General features: G+C 45.3%; 1 pseudogene; it reads left to right on the forward strand.

Annotated features, from left to right (window-relative positions):
• LOC128947413 (protein patched homolog 1-like) overlaps positions 1-26,804 on the forward strand; it is a 92,227-nt pseudogene that overhangs the window by 11,458 nt on the left and 53,965 nt on the right.

Below are 26,804 nucleotides of genomic sequence, written 5' to 3' on the forward strand. Positions count from 1 at the left end.
TAACCCTTTTTACATCTGCAGTTAACATATCTAAAATTTGTGACGTCTTGTTTAATTCACCCTTGGCCCAGCACCCCAGTTGTTTTGCTAAGTTCATAGCTTTGTTTGCAGCACCTCCTGGCAAGATAGTTGAAACCACTACTTGCTTCAGCTCACTCCAGAACCGTGGGTCTCCTATCTGACTGCAGTCTAAGTCATTTAGGCTACGTCTCTGTCTGCTTGCATTTTGGCTTAGTTGCATCAATATAGATACATTGGGGTGAAATAATGACAATTTTCCCAAATAACAAGGTCCATCCTGTGGCCTGACTGGTATACCATTCCAGGCTCTGTCTCCACAAATTAAAAATATCCCTGTGGGTAATTTCATCGGTGCCATGATGTTAGTGCCGTCACATTGGCTGTAAAGCTGCTGAGACACTGTGCCCACTGTTCAGGAGACTCATAAAGATCTAAAGCTGAAGCTGTATTTAGCCCTGTCTGTCTCCTTAGTTCCCTTTGCCAATCATTGCCCCATATGTGTTCATGGTCACAGGTGTTACACCACAAGCGCCAAAGCAATGACTGTTCTACCCAAAAGGTCCTACCACAACCCCCACAATATAGTGCTACCCAAGCGGGACAATCCGGGCTGTGGCACTCAAGGCAGTTCTCCCTCGCCGGTCCCTTTATGTGGAAAGACAATAATGATTCAATGGTGTTAATCAGTTCCTTGGCCGTCCGGCAGCGGCATGTCACGGCCCTGTCGACCGCTTTCAAGTGTCCCTTCAGCTGTAGCAGTAGTGGTCGTAGGATCAGGGGCAGTTTCTTCTCCAGACATTCCTTGTCCCCTTACGTGAGGCTGTCCACCAATCGCTGCATCAAGAACAGGTTTAGTCCACTTGGCAGGTACCCACAGTGCTCCTGCAGGGGTGGAAATACAGAGATATCCCCTTCCCCAGAACAGGACCTTAGCAGGATCCTTCCACAACCCTTTCTTGGGGTCCCTGTATCTTACCCATATTTCTTTCTTCTGCTCAGTAACCTCTTTTGGCTTATAATGCAGTTCTGCCGGGGGTTGCCCTGCATCCCCAAATACACACAAGTGGTTGATCACAAACAAACTTTTTAGCAACCTCGCCTGGGGGTCAGTTACTCCCTCGTGTTTGGCTAAATACCTTTTCAAGGTACCATTTGCCCTTTCAATGATAGCTTGCGTTGTCGGGGAGTTTGGAATGCCTGTAACGTGTTCAATTCCCCAATTTCTTAAGAATTTCCCTATCCTCTGACTGATATAGGCAGAACCATTATCCGTTTTAATTCTTTTTGGTGTACCCATTTCTGCAAAGCAACTATACAAATGCCTTTCCACATGTATTGCTCTTTCTCCTGTCTGAGCCGTTGCCCAAATATATTTGCTATAGGTATCAATAGACACATGTACGTATTTTAGCCTGCCAAAACTAGGGACCTCTGTGACATCCATTTGCCATAACTCATTTGTTTGCAGGCCTCGTGGGTTTACTCCTAGGCCTAAACCACTACCCCCATTATGGTGACTACAAGTTGGACAGGCCCTCACGATGGCTTTTGCTTCTGTGAGTGTTACCTTAAACTCTCTACTTAAGCCTTTTGCATTTTGGTGAAACATTGAGTGGGCTTCTCGTGCCAATTGGTGATTTGACAGGGGTGTGTTTTGGGTTATAGTAACCAATTTATCCGCTCTATCATTCCCTTCTCCTAAACCAACATTCCATTTGTGGCTCCTAACATGAATTACAGCATAAGCGTGTTCCCTTGATCTTGTAGCTTTCTTCAGCTGCATTAACAGTTTTTACAGTCTCTGATTTTGTACCTCCTCTATGGAGGCATCTTCGATTCTTGCTACAACTCCTGCAACATACAAAGAGTCTGTAACAACATTCAATGGTTCCTTAAGCTGTGCCATTGCCCATACCACTGCTAACAGTTCCATGGTTTGTAAGCTGTCCACTGCCTCTGCTTGCAAAATCTGATGTTTCCATACTCTCTTTTCTTGCCAAGTTATTGCAGCAGTTCTTGACTTCCTGCCAGCATCTGTGAATGCAGTAATAGCATCTGGTATAGGGGAATTTTCTCGCTTTGGGTGAGTTATCCAGTCCCAGTCCCCTATCCACTGAATTGAAGCTGGTCGAAGCTTGTCCGTTTCAATAGGGCAACATACACCCAGAGTATTAAGCACGCTCCTAGTAGTAGAATTACAATTTTGGAGAGCGTACTGCTTGAGTAATGCCCCCTTCATGTATTCCTGTACCCCGGCCCTTTCAATTACAGCAGCAGCTTTATCAGTAAATGTGCAGAATGATTCTTCTCGCCCTTGCTTAATTCCCATATACACTGGTACCCCTCCCGGCTCTATTACCCTCTCTATAGCAAGACTGACCAACCTCATCGCTTCCCGGCACTTCTCTTGCCCCAGCAAAGCTTGTGCTTCGGTACGAAGAAAAGGTCCCAAGCCCATAAGCTCGTTCACAGTTATACCATGGAGAGGATCTCCCTGCTGTCGCTGTACCGCTACACATTCATTTACAAGCCCTTGCCAATGAGCATTGAATAACAAAAGCTGATGTTGAGTAAATATCAATTTAGCTATTCCCCGACAATCATTTACCAAGAGAAGACTGGTATCAAAGATATAGTCTAAAATTTGTTTGGCTGGCTCACTTTTCACTCCAAATTGACTCACAGTAGACCTCAGCTGAGATAGTAATTTCCAATCAAGGGCTGTAATAGTAGCCTGCATGCCCCCTCCCTCCTGCGGATTGAATACAACAGGACAAGCCAGCTGGGTAGCAGCGCTGATAACCTCGTCATCCCCTTTCTCCATGGCGTCTCTTGCCAGTGCAGCCCAAGCTCCCCTGCGCTCCCTCGCAATAGCCTCCGCTAGGTCGTTTTCCGCCCCAGGGATCGACTCATTGATTTGCGGGAGCTTATCAGGTGGTTTTGGCCACGACTCCTGTTCGTCAGGGGGTGCGTAAGGCTCAGAAGCGCGCTCTATACCCAGTCCTGCTGAAGCAGAGGAGGACGGCGCGGCAGGCAAAAACACCATCTGAACTGCAGGGACTAGGGGAGTACCCACGTCCTGATTATAATCTTTATTACGGCCATGTGCAGCTGTTGCCTCTTCGGCCGCTTTTCTCTCAGCTTGATATTGTAAGAGCTCATTGTGAACCATCCTCCATATTTTACCTAACTTCTTGGCAGTTTTATCGTCCTCTAAAGTAGCCTCCCCCAGTAAATCACCGAATTTACGCCACTCTGTTAACTCGTGAACAGTGTGGGGGTTAATAAATCTCCCTTAGCGCACCCATAGGCCAAAAGCCCTGGTAAATCCTTTTGCAAATCTATTCCCCCAACCTGCCGTTTTTGTAAAAAGGCAGTAAATAAATCATATGCTGCTTGCCTCTCCATACCTAAATCGTCAGCGCTGTTGCAGCTCTTTAAGGTCGCGGCCGCACGTATCGGCCAGGCTCATCTCTACGACACCCAGGCCACGGCGCGTCTCAACTTCTTTTTTCTCCTTTTTTTTCTGCGCTTATCTGCCGTCCCGGCTGCTTCAGGACCTGACCCGGTTCTTTACTCCTCCGTGGTCTGTCGCCGTATCACGATCGGGGATCACCATTTGACGGAAGTGAAGGCAGACGAGCACATCCTATTGATGATCATTGGTCTCAAATTTATTGATCCAGCTTACATACTTTTATAGTAGTGTTAATTAAGCTCATACATATTGCAAAAGCTGAGCTCATAATTCGTTACAGATTACATGTCAACCCCTCCTTTTGTGGCTACTTTCTCAAAATACTTGTGGGTTTCTTGTTGAGACTAATACTTGTTTTTCATCCTGCTGTTGACTACATTCAAGGGCAGCGTGTTTTTCACCGTGTTTTTCTTGTTATCTGCTCAAGGACACAGTGCTGTTGTTTTTCTCGTAAGGAAAAAGGCTGAGAACTTACTGCTTACAGCTGCTTTTTACTGCTTAACCAGCTGTATATGATCATGGCCCTTTTCCTCAAGCCACGTCTGCACAAAACTCTCCACACTCCTATTAGGCTTTTATTTGAGCCTTTATACAGTGAAAAAACATTTCTCGAAAATGCTTAATACCTCTTTCTCCTCTCTCTTCTCTCCCTGTTACAATGCCCAGGCTTTGCAAACCGTGTTTCAGTTAATGATGCCTAAGCAAGTGTATCAGCACTTCAAAGGTCATGAATTTGTTTCATATATCAACTGGAGTGAGGGTAAGGCAGCAGCAATCCTGGAAGCCTGGCAGCGGATAAATGTGGAGGTAAAACAGACAATAACTCAAATTTCTCTCTATATGACTTTATGAAGATTCACTGCCTTGAGTCGTGGCTTTTTATAGTTTTTTCTCAAGGAAAATGCTAAACTAAAACTGAGTCTTGTGTCCTGGTTTTAAAGTTATCCTTATGCTGTAACAAACTATTTTAAAAGGCTGATTTCTTTTTTTTTTTTTAATTAAGAAGCTGCTTGCTTACTCACATATGAGAAGCCATGAAGGTTTTACTGTTTGCTAGACCTTGGATTAAAGGCAAAACTCATCTCATGCAACAGCAAATCAAAGACAGAGTTATGGAAAGAAGAATGTTTTGGATGAACTGTGAATGCAGTGGCCTTTAATGAAGACGCAAATTCTTGTTTGATAATCAGTAGCTTGCAGGAAATAATTACCAAAAATAAATATTTCATGTAGCCTCAGTGAAATCTCTGTTATAGAGTGAGTGCTTTAATAGGAACATTAAGGCAAATGTAGTTGATTTCAGATATGTGCTGTAGAAGATGATAATGGGCTTTTTTCTTAGCCACACTAAGTTTTATTTTTATTTCTATAGGTTGTTTATCAAAGTGTTGCACAAAACTCTACTCAAAAGGTGATTTCCTTTACTACAACTACCCTGGATTATATTCTAAAGTAATTTTCTGATGTCAGTGCAATTAGAGTAGCTAGCAGCTACTTGCTGATGGTAAGAAATTAAATTCTATTTATTAATTCACTCCAGTAGTATACCAGGGCTCAAATGGCTGGCTTCTTGTTACCAGTCAACACTCCATAACATTTTCAGAATGCTTAAAATAAAAATTGCAATTTGCCTCGGGATTGTCACCTATCCCTCTATGTGGCATCTCTAATATGTCTGTTCTGTTTAAAAACACTTGTAAGCTATATACGTTTTTGGGCGAGCTAGCCAGTAGAGAAGGATCCATTCTAATCCAATCCATACTTTGCTTTCAGCTTGCCTATGCCTGTTTAACAATGCTGCAGTGGGACTGTGCAAAGTCTCAGGGTGCTGTGGGGCTGGCAGGAATCTTCTTGGTTGCTCTCTCAGTGGCTGCAGGACTGGGTCTGTTTTCATTGATTGGAATTTTCTTTAATGCTGCCACAACTCAGGTATTAAGGAGCCAAAAGTCTGCTGCTAAATTACAAGAACTTTGTTAGTAAATAAACACATCTGAATTGATATTTGACGAAAAACATAAGTTGAGAAAGATACAAGTAAAAATAGAAAAATCACAATACTTTCTCTTATCTAGTAGCTTGTGCTGTAAGAAATTAAGAGAAAGTGCTGCCAAATGATTTTAAGAAAAAGGCAGGTATCCTGCAGTTTAATTATGTAGATTCTAGGATATTTGTTTTTCTGTCTCAATATGAGTGCAAGCATCTAGTTGCACACAAAAAAAATGCAAGTTTTTCCCTTACATCTGAAAATATCAGGATGTTCAACTTCTGATAATATTTTGAAGATAGCTTGAAATATTATGTTATTCTTTTCCTACCAAAAGCTTGAATTATTTTTAGTGAGGTTTTGTACTTGTAAATGACATACTGCAAGTTTCTCATTAATTTTTTTCAGAATGAAAGTTAATAGCTGTATGGCATCATATCGATTTTCATTTTAGCCTTGGAGTTCTGTTCAAAATGAAGAGTAAAGGTTATTTTGATTAGGTAATGACTAGCTAATGGTAAATCATAAGAATAATATAAAAGTGTTACTGGTTTTTTTGCTTGTTTTGTTTCTTCCTAAAGGTTTTGCCTTTTCTTGCTCTTGGAGTTGGTGTAGATAATATATTCCTTCTGGTACATACATTTAGGGAAACAGGGCAGAATAAGAGAATTCCATTTGAGGTAATGAAAAAATGGGGTGTTGGGGGACAATAAAAGAATAAGTAAAAGAAAAAGCCTCGTAGAGGAAAATATACTTAGAATTAGTTCGTAATTATTTTTAGAAAATCTTCTGTTCTAGACATCTTTGTCCTAGGACCTGGTGTTTTTTCCTTTTATTTATAATTAACCATGACATTCACATATTCGCATAATGCAATCTGAGATCCTACTCACTTTTTTAATCTTTTAGTTTTATTGACACTTTTATTGTCAGTCCAGAGTTTCATATCCAAAGCACAAATAATTTAAAAGCAATATATATTTGTCAGTTTTGTTTTGTACAAGCAATGTCTTCCATGTGCTCTTTTCATTTGGTTTGGCATGCAGGCAATAAAAACCCATTGTGCAGTAACCTTCATATGCTTCAAAATAACCTACTGCATTAGGAAAGGGTCCTATGTTTGATTGTCTCTGGCTTTTTTGTGGTTCCTGGGATTTCTGTCTGTTGGGTTTTTTTCTTACATGCCTTTTTAACACATTATGTATCTACACTGTTTATACATGTTACTTTTCAATGAAAAATGTTAAGAACAACAAGTGACTGCACTAATACAAAACACATCCTACTTAATTGATGTATTTGATATCATATCAGTATCCATTTAGCTTTGACTTTTAAAGCCAGTGTCATCTTTGATAATGTTTGCTGCCCTCAAAAAATCTAAGCACTTAATACGTTATCTGCTTTTCTCCTGGACAGTGTACTGAGTATATTTTTTACTCTTGCAAACTGTCAAGTACATATTTTTATTCAGAATTTCCTTGAATAGTTTTCACTGTTACCATGTTATATCTGTAGGATGATCCCTTCATTTGCAGGACATTACCGTATTCATTTGACTTTGTTTTACAGGACAGAACAGGTGAATGCTTGAAGCAAACAGGAGCAAGTATAGCACTCACATGTATCAGCAATGTTACTGCTTTCTTTATGGCTGCCTTAATCCCTATTCCTGCTTTATGAGCATTTTCACTCCAAGTAAGTTTTAATGTTGTTTTGTTAGCTCTTGTATATAGTGTCATTGTGAAAATGAATGATAATGTTAGACCATGTTCAGTGCTTCTGCAGTTCACTCAACCAATATGGGATCACTGTTTAGTATAGTTCTTGATGATAACCAACTGCTTTCTCCTCTTGATTCTACTCCTCCCATTTCTCACGCCTTGAGTCTTTCACATCCTGTAAATAGGTGAAAGAATATCCTGGCACATCCCAACTAAGTTGAGTGCAAAAACCAAGAAGTATGCAACTAAGCAGAAACAAGTCTCTGGCAAGATTTGAATTCTTAAGGCAGTCTAGACCAGTATTCTGTACTCTAGTTTACACTATCACATTCATAAGTAAAAATGTATTCCTTTCACTGAGGTTTGTCCAATTTGCTGCTATTAAAAACCATAATCTAAGTTCAATGACAGCAGCAAAAATGCATGTGCTACATTAATAATTACCGATGCAGTTTGTTCTTTTTCCCAATGTAATTTTAGCAAAATGTTGGAGAAAATTTCATCAATAATTTTCTCTTCTATTCTGTTTTGAGAGAAAATGTGATTTTTCTGTGCTGAAGCATGTATTTCCTGACACAACTGGTAAGTGAGCCTACCAAGGGAGGTGCCTCAGTGGACCTGCTGTTTATAAACAGAGAAGGGCTGGTGGGAGATGTGGTGGTCAGAGGCTGTCTTGGTGTCTTGGTTTGAAAGACAGGTGTCTGCCAAGGAAGATGCGAACCTCCCTTGGAATAGAAAATGTGACCACCTTCCATCCCAGTTATTATAACTCCAAAATTATGGGGCTTTCAGGCAAAGATATGGGAAAAGGAATAATAGTTGTTTACCAGTATGTATATAATAACAAGACAACCAAACAACAATGGCAGCAACAACAAACAAAACCAGAAACCCAACAACAGCCTTCTCTTGACTGTCAAGCACCTTCCCTTTGGTGTAGTTATGGTCACAGCCAGCAGGGGCACTGTTGGCACTGGGCAGGGCAGGTGCATTGATTCCCCTATGGCTACAGGGGGCACTGCTGCACGAGTTCAGTTGCATCTCCCTCACGTGGTAATGGCAGGAGGGTTGGATGGAGAAAAATGGGCTGCAGCAGGAACCTCGGAGCGGTGGCTGGGATGGCAGAGGCAGGCACACTCCCTGGGGTGGCAAACAAAATGTCACAGAAAACTCCGCAACCTTAGCAGGAGCGGCAGGGGTCGGGCAGATATGAAGTATTGGATTAGAGTGTAGTGAGAAAGCCCGAGGCAGCGGCAGAAAGCAGCAGGGCTGGGCAGCAGCAGCCGGGCTTCTCCATAGCAGATGCTGCACGCAACTGGGGAAATGTACCCCCTTGGAAGGGGGATGGGGTCATGGTCCCGGGTTTTTCCCTGAGGCACCCAAAAAGATGGTGAGGGTCCTTTCCAGTCAGATCAGATGTTAATAAGGTCCCAGTTCAACAACTGCTCTAACAAGGAAAGATTCACCCATGGTAGGAAAAGCAATGGGAGGACAAATGCTCCATAGTGGCAGCGAATCCTCTGGGCAGTGACCACACACCGGCTGTCCCTCCTCCAATGCTGAGAGAGAGAGCGAGAGCTAGACGCAGCACTTGGCCCCTTCCCCCCTGCCCAAAATCTCACAGCAACTCTGCCCTTCCCAAGAGAAAACCCCTCATATAGGAGATTAGCCAGCTGCATCCTTCCTCCTCCTCCTCCTCCCAGCCACATCTTTTGTTCTCTTAAGTATTGGTAGTAATTGTCTCATAGCAACAGATGGGACAAAATTCCATGAGGGAAAGAAAAAAAGGAAAAATCCCAATCTCCAACACTTGGGCATAGCTACCAGGAAATTATAGTTTTCAATTCTTGGTGAAGTAAGGAAGGGGGTCAGCAAAACCACTGCTTAGGACTTATGGAGGGCAGACTTTGGCCTGTTCAGGACACTGGTTCAGAGATTCCCTTGGGAAACAGTTCTTAAAAACTAAGGGGTCAAGGAAGGCTGGGCATACTTTAAAAAGGAAATCTTAAAGGCATAGGAGCAGTCCCTCCCTATGTGCCAAATGATGAGCCAGCAGGGAAGAAGAGTGGCCTGGAAGAACAGGAAGCTTTTGTTGGAGGTCAGGCTAAAAAAGAGAGTTTATGACCTTTAGAGGAAGGGACAGGTAACTCAGTGTTATAGATGGATAATGAGATTATTTGCTCTCGCAATTAAGGGATGAATATTGTGTGACTGTTATAAATGATCTAATTGAGAGCCAAATTTATAAAAATTTGACAAAGATTTATTAAGTCAATTAAAAAATAGAAAATTTGAAAACCTTCCCACAACCAAGACAGCGTCAGCCCCGAGAGCAGCCGCTGGATGCCCTTTTGGGATCTGGCTGACAGAGTGGCAGCGTTCCCCCGAAAGGTACACCCCGAATGCTTCCAGCAGCTGGTTTATATACAGTTTATTCCGCCTGAGGCAGAGATGACCACATAGTTCTTTGTCTCTCTTGGCATGTAAACTTGGGTCCATACATGTGTAGAATCAGACAGTGTCCACAGCCCAGACGAATGTCTGAGTATTCCAGAGGAAGAACTATTCACATGTAGTAGGTGATGCCATCTCAAGTCCAGGTGCGAGACCTCGTGGGCTTCCTGAGATGTCCCATTCATCATCACCCAGGAAATTCCAGATGATATCTCCCAGGTGTAGAGTAAATCTACTCCAGCCTATCTCTTGCCTCTGATAATGGCCATGGCTCAGAGCTACTCTGTTCATATGTGAACAGGGTTTGATTTTATCTTAACTCTGTCCGGGAACTAGTAACAATACGAATAGCTTCTGTTCCTGGACAGGGTGGTTTCACAAGCATATGTTTAACCTTCACCAACATTTTATACACAAACATAGGTTTAAGCTCTACTAATATTTTATACATACATATGCCTATTTCTTATAGCATGAATTATTTCTACTACATATAACAGTGACTATTAAGAGAAGCTTTATTGATTTTTAGTTATGTTATTGTAGTTTAGATGTCCTCTGTTCTCCCCATAGTTCCCTTCCTCCCCTCCCCCTCACCATATTGTTGCCATCAGACAGCCTGGGTTGCCTAGGACAGGTAGAAAGAAGGCGTGTACATGTGCCCCTTACATGGGGCAGTTGGGAATGCAAAAGCTTGTTGCTAAGGAGGCATGGCATGACAACACCTGACCCTCCAATCAAGTTACAAGAAAGCAGTCTCCGCCTATAAATAGCAAAGAAGAGTTAACTGACAGACTTTAGGAGGGGCCAGGGTTGGCTGATGCAACCCCCAGGAGTATAAAAGACTGAGCATCCATCTTGAAGATGAACCGGCCACATGGTAGGCAGCCACGAGGGCAGTTCTCAGCGCTGCAATTTTTCCTTATTTAGTCCTTTTGTTGAATTTTTATTAAGGTTTAATAAACCTTTTAAAATTTTTAAAGTGAGCAGTTCTCTCTCACATCAGGAAGAGTAAAAGGATGTCATTAGTTCAGGCATGGAGGGGGCATTGCTGGGAACAGCGAGGGCAATTTAAACATCTTTAAAGGAGCTTGGCAAGGAAGTTTGCCAGGCAGGGTGAGCAGGCAGAGCTCCTCTCTAACCATCTGGAAGGAGCCAATAGAGACAGGTAAACAGACTCAGTGGCTAGTGGAGAAGATCATTAAGACATCCTTTCATTCCCAGCCTTATTAGCATACTAGCATAAGCTTTCTCATTTATGGTGTTGACATGCCGTAAAGCTCGATCTCCTGTAGCTGCTAGAGTCACTGACCCAGCCATGTCAGAGGCCTCCAGCCAGACAGACCTGCTGATGGTAAATGCAGATCTCCAGGTCATAGGTTGCCGGGAGTGTGTGATGCCTCTGTGAGACTGGGGCAGACAAGCAGATCTTTTGCAGAAGGTGTACTGTGGTTGAGGACCTGTGTTGCCAGGTGAAGGAGCTACAGGAAGAAGCGAATAGGTTATGTAGTATTTGAGTGAACAGCAAGAGATTGGGTATTTTCAGAGGTGCTACAGTCTCAAGACTCTCAGGAGTCTCAAACCTCCATTGTAGTGGAGAAGTAGGGGGACTCAGAACCCTGTACGGTCAAGGGACTGTTAGTCAAGGATTTGTTAAAGATGAAGGCTAGAAGCAGGTCCCTGCACAAACCAGGAAGAAAGTTCCTCCTTCTTCTCAGAACTTGACAAGTAGGACTGGCACCTTCTACAACAAGTATGAGGCTCTGGAACTAGAAGGCCAGACAACTGATGAGATGGGCAAAAGTCCTTCTGGGATAGAGGGGCCTCCTAAAGCAACCCCAACAATATGCACATCGCGACTTCCTCTGTTAATAAGAGAAGGGTAGTTGTAATAGGAGATTCCCTTCTAAGGGGAATGGAGGGCCCAATATGCAGACCGGGCCCAACTCACATGGAAGCCTGCTGTCTCCCAGGGGCTTGGATAAGGGGACACTATTGGGAAACTCTCCAGTCTAGTATGGCCCTCTGATTACTAATTGGTATTGGTTCTTAAAGTGACAAGATAACAAAAAGAAATCCAAGGGCAATCAAAAGGGATTTCGGGGCCCTGGGATGGTTAGTTGAAGGATCAGGAGCACAGGTAATGTTTTCTTAGAGCCTTTCATTAGCAAAGAAAAATATTGAAAGGAACAGGCAGACCCATCAGGTCAACACATGGATCTGAGGCTGGTGTCACCAGAAAATTTTGGGGGTTTTTTGACCATGGGATGTCTATTCAATGACTGGTCTACTAACACCTGACAGGATGCACCTTTCTCAGTGGGGAAAAAGGGTTCTAGAGCAGGAGCTAGCAGGGCTTGTTGTTAGAGCTTTAAACAAGATTTGAAGGGGGAAAGGGACAAAACCAGTCTTGCCGATGACAAGCAATGGGATGGCACACCAAAACCTGAGGAACTGAGCGCTAGTGGGATCCCTCAATCTGCTCCACAAAGTGTTGGCTATAACGAACTGCACTTGAAATGTTGCTATACCAACGCACGCAGCATGAGAAACAAACAGGACTAGCTCAAAGCTTTGACCCAGTCTCAGAGATATGACATCACTGTCATAGGCAAAACCTGGTGGGATGAGTCCTGTGACTGGAATGCCCTGCTAGATAGGTCCAGGCTCTTCAGGAGGGATAGATAGGGCAGAAGAGGCAGAGGGTGGCACTGTATGTGATAGAAGGATTAGAATCTATAGAGCTCACAGTTGGCAGTGGTACAGTTGAGAATCTCTGGGTAAGAATCAAGGGGCAGACAAATGTGTTAGGTTACAATGTAGAATGTAACCAAAAGTATTTATTCTATTGACATCTACATCAGCTGTTGAGATAGAGAGGCAGTGTTCTTTATATTCTCCATGAGTCAACCATGATAACACCCTCTGAGGGGCTATCTCCACTAATGGGCCATCAAGGTCTCCCAGCATGACTCATAGAATTCCATCATCTTATTGTGAGATGCTCTGCCCAGCGGGAGGAACCAAACATTCCTACCTGTATATAATCAGAGGCTTGGAACACCACAAGCAACACTATCCACTGCATTCCCAGAGGACAAGAGCTCCATAACCATCGCTGGACCTCCAGAGGAAGACCAGACCTTTCTACAGGATCACCACTTCTACAGAACCACATCCATCACTCCAACAGGACTGTAGCCACCATTTAATCAGACTGCTGCCACCACTCTGACTGACAGGGTGTCAGGTCATATTCTGACTCTGTCAGTTTAAGCCAGTGTTTCTGTACTATTGCCTTTATTTTAATTTTCCTATTAAATTGTAGTTCTGACTTGGAATCTCCCACAGGTTTGCTTTCAAACTAGTACATATTTTGGCACCCAGTGTGAGGAAGTCCTGGGAGAAGTCAGAATTAAAATTCTGTACTACAGAAACCACCTATTCACCATGATGTTCAGTGTCTTTATATAGGTACTGTACCTTGCTCTCTATGTTTTTCCCCACATGGGGAACCATTTGCTGACTTTGATGCTCCATTTGAAAACAGGGAATGGTATGCAAATCGCTTTATTGGTTTATTATGTCTATTGCATTATGACTTCCAAGGCTATGAATGTCATTCAGAATATATTTTCAGTTCAGTTCTCTTGTCCTAGTCTGGGCTGCTACCTCTGGGGTCACCTACACAATCTCACCCAGCCCCTGAGGGGAAGAGTACGGAATGTTTTTTTCCAGCCTTTCAGGCCTGACACAGCGGGGTTTGAAAATATTGAGTTTCCTCTGGATGTCAAGGACAGCATAATCTTGTTATCAGTTCTGCTTTCTCTTTTCTTTACAACCTGCACCGTGTATACCATGCTTAGAGTCAGAACAGTGCTCAGTGTGGCACAGCATCCTCAGGATGAGGAGGAGAAAAGCAGCAAAGCAACAGGCACCATGTCTATGCAAACTGTCACAGAGAGAAAAGGAACCAAAGGAACAGTCAATGTGTCCACATAAACCATCACTGAGCCCAGACAGCCTAAGTGGGTAGCAGTTGCCCCCATTCAGAAAAAGAAATCAAAGAGCAAATCAGTCCACATAGTGACTGACAAGGAGGTGGCTGGACATTCGCACCCAGCAGAAGAGACAGAGATCATCACTCACTCTCTATCCCTGGGTGAGCGGCATGACTTGCAGAGGGAGTTCACCTGCCAGACAAATAAGTCCATCCTGACCTGGCTGCTCCACATCTGGAACACTGCAGCTTATGACACCATTCTGGATGGAAGTGAGGCCAGGCAACTGGGAAACTGGGATCCCTGCCCCGGGATGTGGTCATTGACCAGGGGATTAGGAGAACCCAGGAAACTCAGCCTATGGTGGTGACTGCTGGTGAGTGTAAGAGATAGATAGTGTCCTGGGGTGATGTTATGATACTATATTCCCTATCGTCTGCTTTATGTCCAGACATGGGTCTTGTACCTTTAACCTAGATCTGGAAGGGTGGGGGAACTGGTGGAATTCTTTTGACATTTTTATTCGCACATCCTCCCCAGGCTCTCTCTCAGCTGTATTTTCTAGCACGGAAAGAGGGAGGACGTCTTTGCTTTTTAGCTAGCTTCTCGTTCGTTAGCTGAGGCAAGAAGTTTTCCTAGGACTGTGGCTTCTTCTTCTGGAACTGTTCAGCTTTTCTCTGGTCCAAAACACCAGAACATCACTGGGAGCCCCTCATGCCACGGCCCAGAGGCCAGCTCCGGATCCTGGAGAGAGCCAAGACACACCTACAGAAAGGACTCTGACTCTACCAGCTCTTCTCCACAACGAGAAGATTTATTATCTAACATTATTTTCTTTTTTTTCCATGCCTGCGATCACCTTGCTTATTAAATAAACAGGTTTTTTTCACCTTCCTCCAAGTCTGCTTTGGGGGAAGGGCTGCTGAAACCTTCTTACCCGTTAGAGGAGACACCCTTTTCAGGACATTTCCTCCTAATTTGTCTCAAAACTGAGAGAATACCTTTGTAAAGAAGACCTCCACATGCAACAAGGAAAATGGAGCACAGTAGAAGAAGGTATACAATGCCTAAGGGAATTGGCTGTGCTGGAGATGAGTTTTTCAGAAGATGAGAGATTCCCTAAGAGCCCAGATGGTGTCCAGTGCATGTCGCAAATGTGGTGCAAATTCGCAAAGCTTGGACCTGAGATACTCCTGTTACCTAGTGATACTGCAATGGAGGGAAGGAGAGGGCAAGGTAGGCATGTTGGTCAACAAACCAAGAATTACGAGGATGTTGTCACTGCGCCATTATGCACCCATATCTCATCTGTGCAAACAAAGCTGGATGAGCACGTCCAGAGCTTGGAAGAGCAAATTGAAGAGAGCCACCTGAAACTGAGAAAGGAGCTTAAGGAAGGAATTTACTACATCTAGCCAGAACCAACAAGAGTCTCTGCCATTTGGAGCAGACATCCCCCAGCGAAGGAGAGAGGATATACTCCACAAGGTAAGCTCTGGTTTTTCTTTCAGGAGAATGGAGAAGACATGAGGAAGTGGGATGAAAAACCCACCTCCTCCTTGGCAGCCCAGGTACATGAATTGAAAAGAGGAACATCTACCACAAGAAGCTCATCTAGGGTCAATGCCACTCTGGTCTCTCATTGACAGAATTCCTGGCGGTATAGGAATGATAATATGATCAATTCCCTTGAAGGGACCTTGGGAACATATTTACAGGAGGAGAGCAACCTGTACCATGACCAAGATTACAGGGGCCCTGCCTCTAGCCTGGTAGAGCAAAGGGACAATCAGATCTATTGCACTGTGTGGATCCAATGGCCTGGCATGTCTGACCTACAAAGATATATGACTTTGGTTGACACTGGTGCTCCATGTACCCTGATGCCATCAAAGTATGTGCAAGAAGAATCCATTTCTATTTCTGGAGTGATGGGGATCCCAGAAGCTTACAGTACTGGAAGCTGAAGTGAGTTTGTGAACAAGTGGCAGAAACACCCCATTGTATGGGCCTAGAGGGCCCATGCATGCTTGACATTGACTGTCTCAGAAATGGATATTTCAAAGACCCAAAAGGACATCGCTGGACTTTTGGGATAGCTGCTCTAGAGACAATCAGACTACAGAATACCCTGCCTGAGCTTTCAGACAACCCCCTTGCTGTGGGACTGCTGAGAGTGGAAGAACAACAAGTATCAATTGCCACAGCAACAGTGCACTGTCAGTTATACCGCACCAAGACTGTGATTCCTGTCCGTAAGATGATTTGTGAACTGGAGAGCCAAGGGGTGGTCAGCAAGGCTCGTTCATCCTTTAACAGCCCAATACGGCCAGTGCGTAAGTGCAGTGGAGAATGGAGACTGACGATGGATTACCGTGGCCTGAATGAAGTCACACCACTGAGTGCTGCTGTGCCAGACATGTCAGAGCTTCAGTATGAGCTGGAGTCCAAGGCAGCAAAGTGGTATGTGACCATTGATATTGCCAATGCATTTTTCTCCATTCCATTGGCAGCAGTGAAGGCCCGAGTTTGCTTTCACCTGGAGGGATGTGCAATACACCTGGAACTGACTGCCTCAGGGGTGGAAGCACAGTCCCACCAGGTGCCATGGGCTGATCCAGACTGCACTGGAAAAGGGCGAGGCTCCGGAACATCTTCAATACATTGATGACATCATTGTATGGGGAATCAAAGCAGGGGAAATCTTCAGGAAAGGAGAGAAGATTATCCATATTCTCCTGAAAGCTGGTTTTGCCATTAAGCAAAGTAAGGTTAAGGAATCAGCTCAAGAAATTCAGTTTCTAGGATTTAAGTGGCAAGATGGAAATCGCCAAATCATGGCGGAGGTAATCAACAAAATCACCTCTATGTCCCCACCTACCAAAAAGAAAGAAATCCAGGCTTTTCTAGGAGCCATGGGCTTTTAGACATTACATGTAGTGAAACCCACAAGTTTAGCCAGGGCCCTGTGGAGAATCTGAATAATAGAAATGCTGATACAGCAGCAAAGAAGCTTCCTGACTCCAGGGACATCCGCCCTATAACCTATCCCTATAACCATGTAAGACAATATCTTGTTAACCCTACTATTGGTCACTTATGGTCCCTCTAACCTTTGCCATTGGTCAAGATTGGATTTGGGCCAAGGCTATAAAAGTAGCATACTGTACCCCTACTAACTTAGAAGAAGAAGAGCTGAGACCCTTCACAGACCCCTCCAATAAAGCCATACTCGTGGAACATCCGGCGTCTTCTCCTTCTCCTCTCTCTACCGTCTGCTGGAGCCTCTAGCCAAGGGCAAGCTACCTCGCAAGCAAAGCTGAAATCATAAGAGCTGGCTAATCACTATAAGAGCTGAATATCCCCCTGCTTGCTAGGGGCTGACCTGCAGCCTTGGTCTGAGCGAGCTGGCCTCTGGCACTCAGTCCCCTTGGGGGCTGAGCTCTGGAGCTGTAATAGCTTGCCCTAGGATAAGACCAATTAAGGCTCATTAGTTACATATTCTGGAGTACAGGATGATTGCAAACCCTCTTTATCTTGTGAAAGGAAAGAGAAATTATTTCCTGTGAGGCCCCGAACAATAGAAGCATTTGAGCAAATTAAGCAGTAGATTGCCCATGCAGTAGCCCTTGGGCCAGTCAGAAGGGGGCAGGATGTGAAGAATGCGCTCTACACTGTGGCAGGGGAGAATGGTTCTTTCCTGGAGACTGTGGCAGAAGGGACCTGTAGAGACTTAAGGATGACTGCTCAGGTTCTAGAGTTGGGGATATATAGGATCTGAGACCAGCTATACCCCAAATGAGAAAGACATGCATGCAGCTTTTGAAGGGGTTCAAGCTGCCTCAGAAATAATTGGCATCAAAGCACAGCTGTTTCTGGCACCCTGGCTACCAGTGCTGGGTTGGATGTTCAAGGGAAAGGTTCCTTCCATGCATCATGCCACCAACGCCACATGGAGCAGGTGGATTGCACTGATCACAGCGAGCTCAGATAGGACATCCAAATTGCCCTGAGATTATGCAAGTTATAACAAACTGGCCCAAAAATTATATTTTTGGATTATCTTCTGAAGAAGAGGAGGAGCAAGTGACATGGGCTGAGGAAGCCCCACCATATAACGAGCTACCTGAGAGTGAAAGATGATATGCCCTCTTCACTTACAGTTCCTGCCAAATTGTAGGCAGAAATCTGAAATGGAAAGCTGCTGTATGGAGCCCCACACGGCGAGTTGCACTAGCTGCTGAGGGACAATGTGGATTGAGTCAGGTTGCAGAGCTTAAAGCTGTCCAGCAGGCTTTGGATATCACCGAATGAGAGAAGTGGACGAGTCTCTATCTCTACACCAATTTGTGAATTGTAGCTAATGCTCTGTGGGGATGGCTGGATCGCTGGAGAAAGGCCAACTGGCAGCACAGTGGGAAACCCATCTGGGCTGCTGAGACTTGGCAGGACATCGCTGCCCAGGTAGAGAAGCTTACTGTGAAGATTCAACGCGTAAATACACATGTACCCAAGAGTCAGGCTAATGGAGAGCATCATAACAATGAGCAGGTGGATCAATCTGCCAAGGTGAAAATATCACAGGTGGATCTGGACTGGCAGCACAAGGGAGAATTATTTCTAGCTTGTTGGGCCCATGATGCCTCTGGTCATTAGGGAAAAGATGCAACATACTGATGGGCTCATGACCGAGGGGTAGACTTAACTATGGACAGTATCTCACGGGTCATCCACAGCTGCAAGACCTCTGCTGCAATCAAACAGGCCAAGCAGGTGAAGTGTCTGTGGTACAGTGGACAAAGATCAAACTATACGTACGGGGAAGCATGGCAAATAGACTACAATACCCTTCCCCAAACCTGCCAAGGCAAACACTAAGTCCTGACCATGGTGGAAGCAGCCACTGGATGGTTGGAGTCCTACCCTGTGCCTCATGCTACTGTCTGGAACACAATCCTGGGCCTGGAAAAGCAAGTCCTGTGGAGACAAGGCACCCCTGAGGGAACTCAGTCCGACAAGAGGACTCATTTGAAGAAGAGCCTCATAAACACCTGGGCCAGAGAACATGGTATCGAGTGGGAATGTCATATTTCCTTTAATGCACCAGTGGCCGAAAAAGTTGAGCGGTGCAATGGACTACTTATAAAAACCTTGAAAGCACTTGGCCAGGGAACCTTCAAAAACTGGGAACTCAATTTAGCAAAGGCAATCTGGATGGTCAATGCATGAGACTCCATCAACCAAGCTGGTCCTGCCCAGTCTGAACCCTTGCACACAGTAGATGGAGATAAAGTCTCTGTGGTACATGAGAGGTATTTTAGGAAAGACTGTTTGGATTAATCCCACCTGTCTTGGTTTGGAAGGACAGATGTCTGCTGAGGAAGGCAGGAGCCTCCCTTGAAATGGAAAATGTAAACAGCTCCCCCTCCCCTCAGAATTGCTATAAATTTTAAATTAAGGGACTCTTAGGCAAAAAATATGGGAGCAGGAAATAACAGTCCTTTAATAGGGAAGAAAATAAAAAGATAAAATAAACAGTGCAGTAAACCAAAGCAACACTGACAGAGTCAGAACAGGACCTGACACCCTGTTGGTCAGGGTGCTGGTAGCAGTCCAATTGGAATTGTGCCTGCAGTCCTACTGGAGTGTCAGGTGTGATTCTGTTGGAGCAGTGATCCTGTAGAAAGGTGTAGTCTGCCTCTGAAGATCCAGTGGAAGAGGCTCTTGTTCCTCTGGGAAAGCCAGTGGAGAAAGCTGTGCTGGTGTCCCAGAATCTCAAGATTATATCTGGGTAGGAATGCTTGGCTCCTTCCTCTGGGTGGAGCATCTCACAATGGGATGCTATAGTTCTTATCAGTCATGCAGTGACATTCAATAGCCTATTATCAGCAGATGTCTTGCCGGAGGGAGGAGTGGTTGTGGAAGAGATAAGGACAACTGCCCACTTAACAGAAGACAACTGCCATACAGATGGCAAGTAGAATACAATTTGCTTGGCAATCCAGGACAGTATCCACCCCTTATTCTATTTCCACCTGCATCGCAATGAAACCTTACACACAGTTCTCACTTAAGACTAGGTTTCCTTGTGGTACACAACGGCTTTCTCCATCTTTCTGCATTATCCACCAAGTGTAACCAGGTCCTTGAGCAAAAACAATCCCACGGATGGGTTTGTCTATTGGAATTAAATACCAATATATCCAGATGGAATGTGCCTGGGCTCGTCTGGCCCTTGCTGCTTGACCAAAGGTGGCAGCTGTGGTGGTTTCACCTCAGAGACACCTTTGGCTAGCTGGGTATTGCAACTGGGCGCTTGGGACAAGTCCAGGCATGCAGGAGCTCAGGTTTACCTCTGGCGGAGAAGCTTCGAGGTGAGGTAAAGGAAAGGAGTCAAGTTCTGCTAGAGGGTTTCGATCCCGATCTTTATTCCTGGCCTACAGGCCTCTAAATCCCATAACAGCTGTAATAGAACTCTCGAACCGCGTGGTTGCTGTGTCTTTTAACCCCGGGGAGAGGGGGAGGGAAGGGGTAGGGATCCCTCCAACCAGGTAAGAGGGAGGAGTCTCAGGGGACAAATGACACTTGGATGGCCCAATGTCCCCCAGGGCTGAAAGGCATCTTTTGCACTTTTCCAATAACTCGACGCCCTTTCTGGAATGCCAAGATTGACAGACAGCACTCAGCAGGGGGCAAGAGAGGGGGAAAGGAGTGGTGATTGGCACACCTGGGGAAGGAACGGGAAACTGAGGCAAACCATGACATCACACTGCAACATTTCTCTTTGTCTGAGGTGGGATTAATCAAACAGTCATTCCTAAAATACCTTTCATATGTACCACAGGGACTTTATTTCCATCCACTGTGTGCAAGGGTTCAGACTGGACAGGACCAGCTCAATTGATGGACCCTCGGGTGTTGGACCATCCAGGTGGCTTTCGCTAAGTTCATTTCTCAATTTCTAAAAGTTCTCCCACCAAGTGCCTTCAGGGTAGTCTTAAGTACTCCGCTGCAGTGTTCAACTTTACTGGCAGCTTGTGCATGATAAGGGATATGATAGATCCATTCAATATCATGTTCCCTGGCCCAGGTGTTGATAAGGCCATTCTTGAAATGGGTCCCGTTGCTTGACTCAGTCCTCTCAGGGGTGCAATGTCTCCACAGGACTTGCTTTTCCAGGCCCAGGATGGTGTTCTGGGCAGTAGCATGAGGCACAGGGTAGGACTCCAACCATCCAGTGGTGGCTTCTACCATGGTCAGCACATAGCGCTTACCTTGGCATGTCTGGGGCATTGTGATATAGCCCATCTGCCAGGCCTCTCCATACTTGTACTTGGACCACCACCCACCATACCATAGGGACTTCACTCACTTGGCCTGCTTGATGGCACCACGCGTCTCACAGTCATGGATAACCTGAGATATACTGTCCATGGTTAAATTCACCCCTCGGTCTCATGCCCACATATAGGTGGCATCTCTGCCCTGATGACCTGAGGCATCATGGGCCCATTGAGCTAGGAATAACTCCCCCTTATGTTGCCAATCTAAGTCTATCTTTGACACCTCTGTTTTTGCTGCCTGATCTACCTGTTTGTTGTTTTGGTGTTCCTCAGTAGCCTGACTCTTGGGGACATGGGCATCTACATGACGGACTTTCACAGGTAGCTTCTCCACCCAAGTGGCAATGTCTTTCTATTCATCAGCAGCCCAGATTGGCTTTCCTCTACGCTGACAGCTGGCCTTTTTCCACCTTTCCATCAAGCCCCACAGAGCATTGGCTACCATCCACAAATCAGTATCAAGGTAGAGCTTTGGCCACTTCTCTTTCTCAGCAATGTCCGGGACCAGCTGAAAACTTTGACTTGAGAAAGTTGACTTGACCCACCTGCTCCTCCGGTAGCTTGTGCAACCTGTCATGTGGGGCCTCATACAGCTGCTTTCCACTTCTGGTTCATCCCTACGATGCGACAGGAACTGTCAGTGAAAAGAGTGTAGCGTGTTTCCTCTGCTGGTAGATGGTTGTACGGTGGAGCATCTTCTGCACATGTCACCTGCTCTTGTTCCCCTTCATCGGTGAGACCAAAGTTTTCACCTTCCAACCAGTTTGTAATTATCTCCAAGATCCCAGGGCGATTCAGGTTTCCAATACAGGCATGCTGCGTGATGAGAGCAATCCACTTGCTCCATGTGGTGTCAGTGGCGTGATGGGTAGTGGGAACCTGTCCTTTCAACATCCACACCAGCATCAGTAGTCGAGGTGCCAGGAGGAGTTGTGCTTCCATGCCAGTCACCTCCGAGGTGGCTTGAACTCCTTCATAGGCGGCTAAGATTTCCTTCTCTATGGGAGTGTGGTTGGCTTCGGATCCTCTGTAGCTTCGACTCCAAAATCCTACAGGTCGGCTTCGTGTCTCCCCAGGCACTTTCTGCAAGACGCTCCTGGACAAGCCATTGTTCCCAGCTGCAGAGTAGAGGACATTCTTCATCTCTGGTCCTGTCCTGACTGGGCCAAGGGCTACCACATGAACGATCTCCTGCTTAATCTGGGCAAAGGCTTGTTGCCGCTCAAGGCCCCAGTGGAACTCGTTCTTCTTGGAGGTGACCAGGTAAAGAGGGCTCACGGTCTGACTGAACTCAGGAATATGCATTCCCCAAAAGCTTATGGTGCCTAGGAAAGCTTGTGTTTCCTTCTTGCTGGTTGGTGGAGACATCGCAGTGATCTTGTTGATGACCTCAGTTGGAATCTCACGCTGTCTGTCTTGCCACTTTATTCCCAGGAACTGGAACTCTCAGGCAGGTCCCTTGACTGCTCTTCTTGATGGCGAAGCCAGCTTCCAGCAGAATCTGGATGATCCTCTCTCCTTTCTCAAATACTTCCATTGCTGTGTACCCCCACACAATGATGACATTGATGTACTGCAGGTGTTCTGGAACTTCACCCTTTTCCAGTGCAGCCTGGATCAGTCGATGGCAGATGGTGGGGCTGTGCTTCCACTCCTGGGGCAGTCGGTTCAAGGTGTACTGCACGTCCCCCTCCAGGTGAAAGCAAACTGAGGCCTGCATTCTGCTGCCAGAAGAATGGAGAAAAACACATTAGCAATGTCAACTGTGGCATACCACTTTGTTGCCCTGGACTCCAGCTCATACTGGTGTTCCAGCATGTCCAGCACATCAGCACTCAATGGTGGAGTCGCTTCATTCAAGCCACGATAGTCCACGGTCAATCTCCATTCTCTGTCAGACTTGCATATAGGCCAGATGGGACTGTTGATGGGTAAGTGGGTTTCTCTGACCACCCCTTGGCTCTTCAGCTCACGGATCATTTTGTGGATGGGGATCACGGCATCTCGATTCATTCAATACTACCCACGGTGCACCGTCGAGGTGGCAATTGGTACTTGTCGCTCGTCCACCTTCAGGAGTCCTACTGCAGATGGGTTTTCTAAAAGTCCAGGCCAGGTGTTCACCTGCTTAATGTTCTGTACCTCTACAGCAGCTATGCCAAAAGTCCATCTGAGTCCTTTTGGGTCTTTGTAATAGCCTTTCCGGAAGAAGGCTATGCCTAGAATACACGGGCCCTCTGGGCTGGTCACAATAGGATGTTTCTTCCACTCTTTCCCAGAAAGGCTCACCTCGGCTTCCAACAGGGTCAATTGCTGTGATCCCCCCGTCACCCCGGCAATGGAAACAGTTTCCACGCCCACATGTCCCGATGGTATCAGGGTACACTGCGCACCAGTATCAACTAAGGCATCGTACTTTTGTGGTTCTGATGTGCCAGGCCATGGGATCCACACCATCCAGAAGATCCAGTTTTCCCGTGCCTCTCCCTGGCTAGAGGCAGGGCCCCTCTAACCCTGGTTATTATTTCTTTCCTGGACGTACATAGTAGAGGTACCTTCAAGGGGATCTGACAGATCATACTTGGCAGCTTGGTCATGAGAGGTTGAGGCTACCTTCACTTTACTGAAATTCCCTTGGTTAGTGTTTCCCTCCTTGAGTGGAGGCACCCATGCTGCCAGGACAGAAGTGGGTTTCCCATCCCACCTTCCCATGTTTTCCTCATGGTCACACAGGAAGAACCATAGGTCATCCCATGGGGTGTACCCTCTCTCTCTAGCTGGAGAACGTTGAGCTCTGACTTTGGGGACTGTGACTCTTACTGGTGTCATATGGGAACTGTTCTTCCTCACCTCCTCCCTCACCACCTCCCTTATCTCCTCTTTGAGTTCCTTGGCCATGGCAGAGACATGAGCCTGCATTGGGCCATTGTTCATACTTTCATAATTTCTAAGCCTGTTGGCAACAGAACCCACTGTCTCTTGGTTGGTATCGGTATTAATCGTTGCAATGAAGGTGGTGTATTGAGATGGCCCTAGATTTGCCAGACTCCACAACATTTGCCCTGTGCACATGGCCTTTTCAGAGTCATTATCATGCTGTCCATCCCTCCCAAAGAGTACTTCCAATACTGCCACTTCTCTCAGCTGTTGGATCCCTTCCTCAAGGGTTTTCCAGCTCATTCTATGGTGGTGCTCCTGCCTTCTGTCTCTGTGGACAAACTTCTCTCTTGCACTCATTAAAAGCTGCTCCCAGAGGGAAAGAGACCCTGGCTCTCTTACAAAAATCTGATTCATACCTGAGTCCTGGGTTAAGGGTCCCAAATTCCTTGCCTCACCACCATCCAGCTGGACACCTGTGTCACAGACATCTTTTCATGGAAATCATTTCTTTAGGATTTTTCCCTCTTCTGGTAAGCTGAGGCCCCAGAGAAAGAATGTAAACAATGGTTATCTGCTGCTATGGAATGCAACAGGTACACCTGTGATTGGCCCATGTTGCATGTTTACAATTAAGGGCCAATCAGGGGCCAAGCTCTCTGGGACAGATTCACAGAGAGCTCCCTTGTTGATGCATTCTTATTCTATTCTTAGCATAGCAAGCTTCTGAACTTTTCTCTCTATTCCTTTTAGTATAGTCTTAATGTAATATATATCTTAAAATAACAAATCCAGCCTTCTGATCATGGAGTCGGGATTCTCACCGCCTCTCTCTTCACCCTGCAACCCTTGAAAGCCCGAGAACACACCTGTACCCATAAGGTCCCAGACCCAAAGTAGCCAGGTTATAGAAGCCTCACGTCTTCGTTGTACAATGTCTTTGTGCAGATTACGGAGACTTTTGTACATCAGGGACTCGGTGATGATTGCAACCTCTGGCTCCCCTGGGGGTTGTGAGGGCCCTCCCCTACCTGGGTGCTCTGATTTCATCTTAGATCTCCTTGTTTTTACCGGGGCAACTGCTGCTGGCTGTGACTGCCTTTGCAGTTCAGCTGGAACCTGGACAGTTATGACATCTGTGGGTTCCACTGCTGCACTATTAGACTCTCCCTCTTCAAGGCAGGGGGAGGGCTTCTCACCAGCTGGGGAAATGTACTCCTTCAGCATCTCATGCATCTCCTTCCCCAGACCCCCCACCCAATCTTGGTAGTTCATTTCTTGGGTGGGCTGTGGGGTAGGGTCAGGCTCTGGGGCAGCACATCCCTAGGCTCTGGGGCTGTGTCAGCTTCTAGGGTAGGTGTCAGGGTGGTTATCCGGGTTAGTCTTCCCTTCTCTCTAAATGCTAAATAGAACAGGCCTATCAGCAACGCCAGCCACTGTATGATATCATTATTATTTAGAGTGGATCTGAACCCTTCAGAAACTGGTGGGGCAGACCCAAAGAGATGGTTAAAGGGTCTGGAGAAAATTTCCCCCAGTGTAATTTCCTTACGGTAGGTGCCATTATTAAAGTAACCCCAAAAACATACAGTTAGTGTGTGTTAGCTGTGCATCCATGTGCCTGCTTTCTAGACAAAGTTAAAAATACATTAATTCCTCACCTTATTCACCCATAAAACAAACCGGATAACAGCCACAGTAGCCTTGGTTACAGGACTCATGTTTAGATAAGGGCCTGCAAATGGGAGACATACAGCCACGATCACGTGCCACCCAAACCAGGGTAAGATAGACCACATGGTGTCATTTAATGAGGTTTCTATAGCAGCATACAAAAATTAGATTACTCAAGAACTGTTATTCCCTTTTTGTTTCTATGCCCTTGAACCCTATGTTGGGCGCCAAAATCTGTCGCGGTTTGGAAAGACAGGTGTCTGCTAAGGAAGGCAAGAGCCTCCCTTGAAATGGAAAAATGTAAACCCCCTCCCTCTAAATTGTTATAAATTTAGAAATAAAGGACTCCCCAACAAAAATATAAGAGTAAAATAATACTTTTTTAATTAGGGAAGAAAATAAAAAGATAAAATAAACAATGCAGTAGACCAAAACAACACTGACAAAGTCAAAATACAACCTGACACCCTGTTAGTCAGGGTGTTAGTAGCAGTCCAATTGGAATTGTAGCTGCAGTCCTCTTAGAGTGTCAAGTGTAGTTCTATTAAAACAGTAATCCTGTAAAAGAGTGTAGTCTTCTAAAAATCCAGTAAAAGAGGTAGCTGTTCCTCTGGGAATTCCAGTCGAGAAGCCATGCTTGTGTTCCAAAATCTCAAGATTATATCTGAATAAAAATGCTTAGCTCCTCCCTCTAGGCAGAGCATCTCACAATGAGATGCTATAATTTTTATCAGTCATGCAGTGACATTCAATAGCCTATTATCAGCAAATGTCTCCCTGGAAAGAAGATTGATTGTAGAAAAAATAAAGACAACTGCCCACTTAACAAAAGACAACTGCCACACAAATAGCAAATAAAATACCATTTGCTTAGCAATCCAAGACAGTCTTCTCATGTAAATCCATTGGTAGCTGCCCCACTCTGAACTAATTCCTTTTATTTTAGTGGGTGGGGGAGTTCTGGCATTCCTAGAAAAAGAAAACAACACAAATCCCCCTTTTTTTTCAGGGGAATCTCCTCTGTTTAGCACAGCAGCGGTAAAAGTTGGAGCATTGTTATTCAATTGCCTAGAATAAACAGGACAGATAAAAGAATTAGAAGAGAAGTGTAAGACCATCTCATCACTGCTGACTGCAGCTGTTAGTATTTTGACTGTTAGGTTTGCAATATTTAATACTGCAGCTGTTGATAAAGCCAAACTAGTTATAACTTAAGAAATTTTACTTTGTGTTGTTGCAAACATCTGC

This window comes from Melozone crissalis, unplaced genomic scaffold, assembly GCF_028551555.1.
Source record: "Melozone crissalis strain CALT ecotype California unplaced genomic scaffold, PUWL_Pcris_2 ptg000105l_1, whole genome shotgun sequence".
NCBI lineage: Eukaryota > Metazoa > Chordata > Aves > Passeriformes > Passerellidae > Melozone > Melozone crissalis.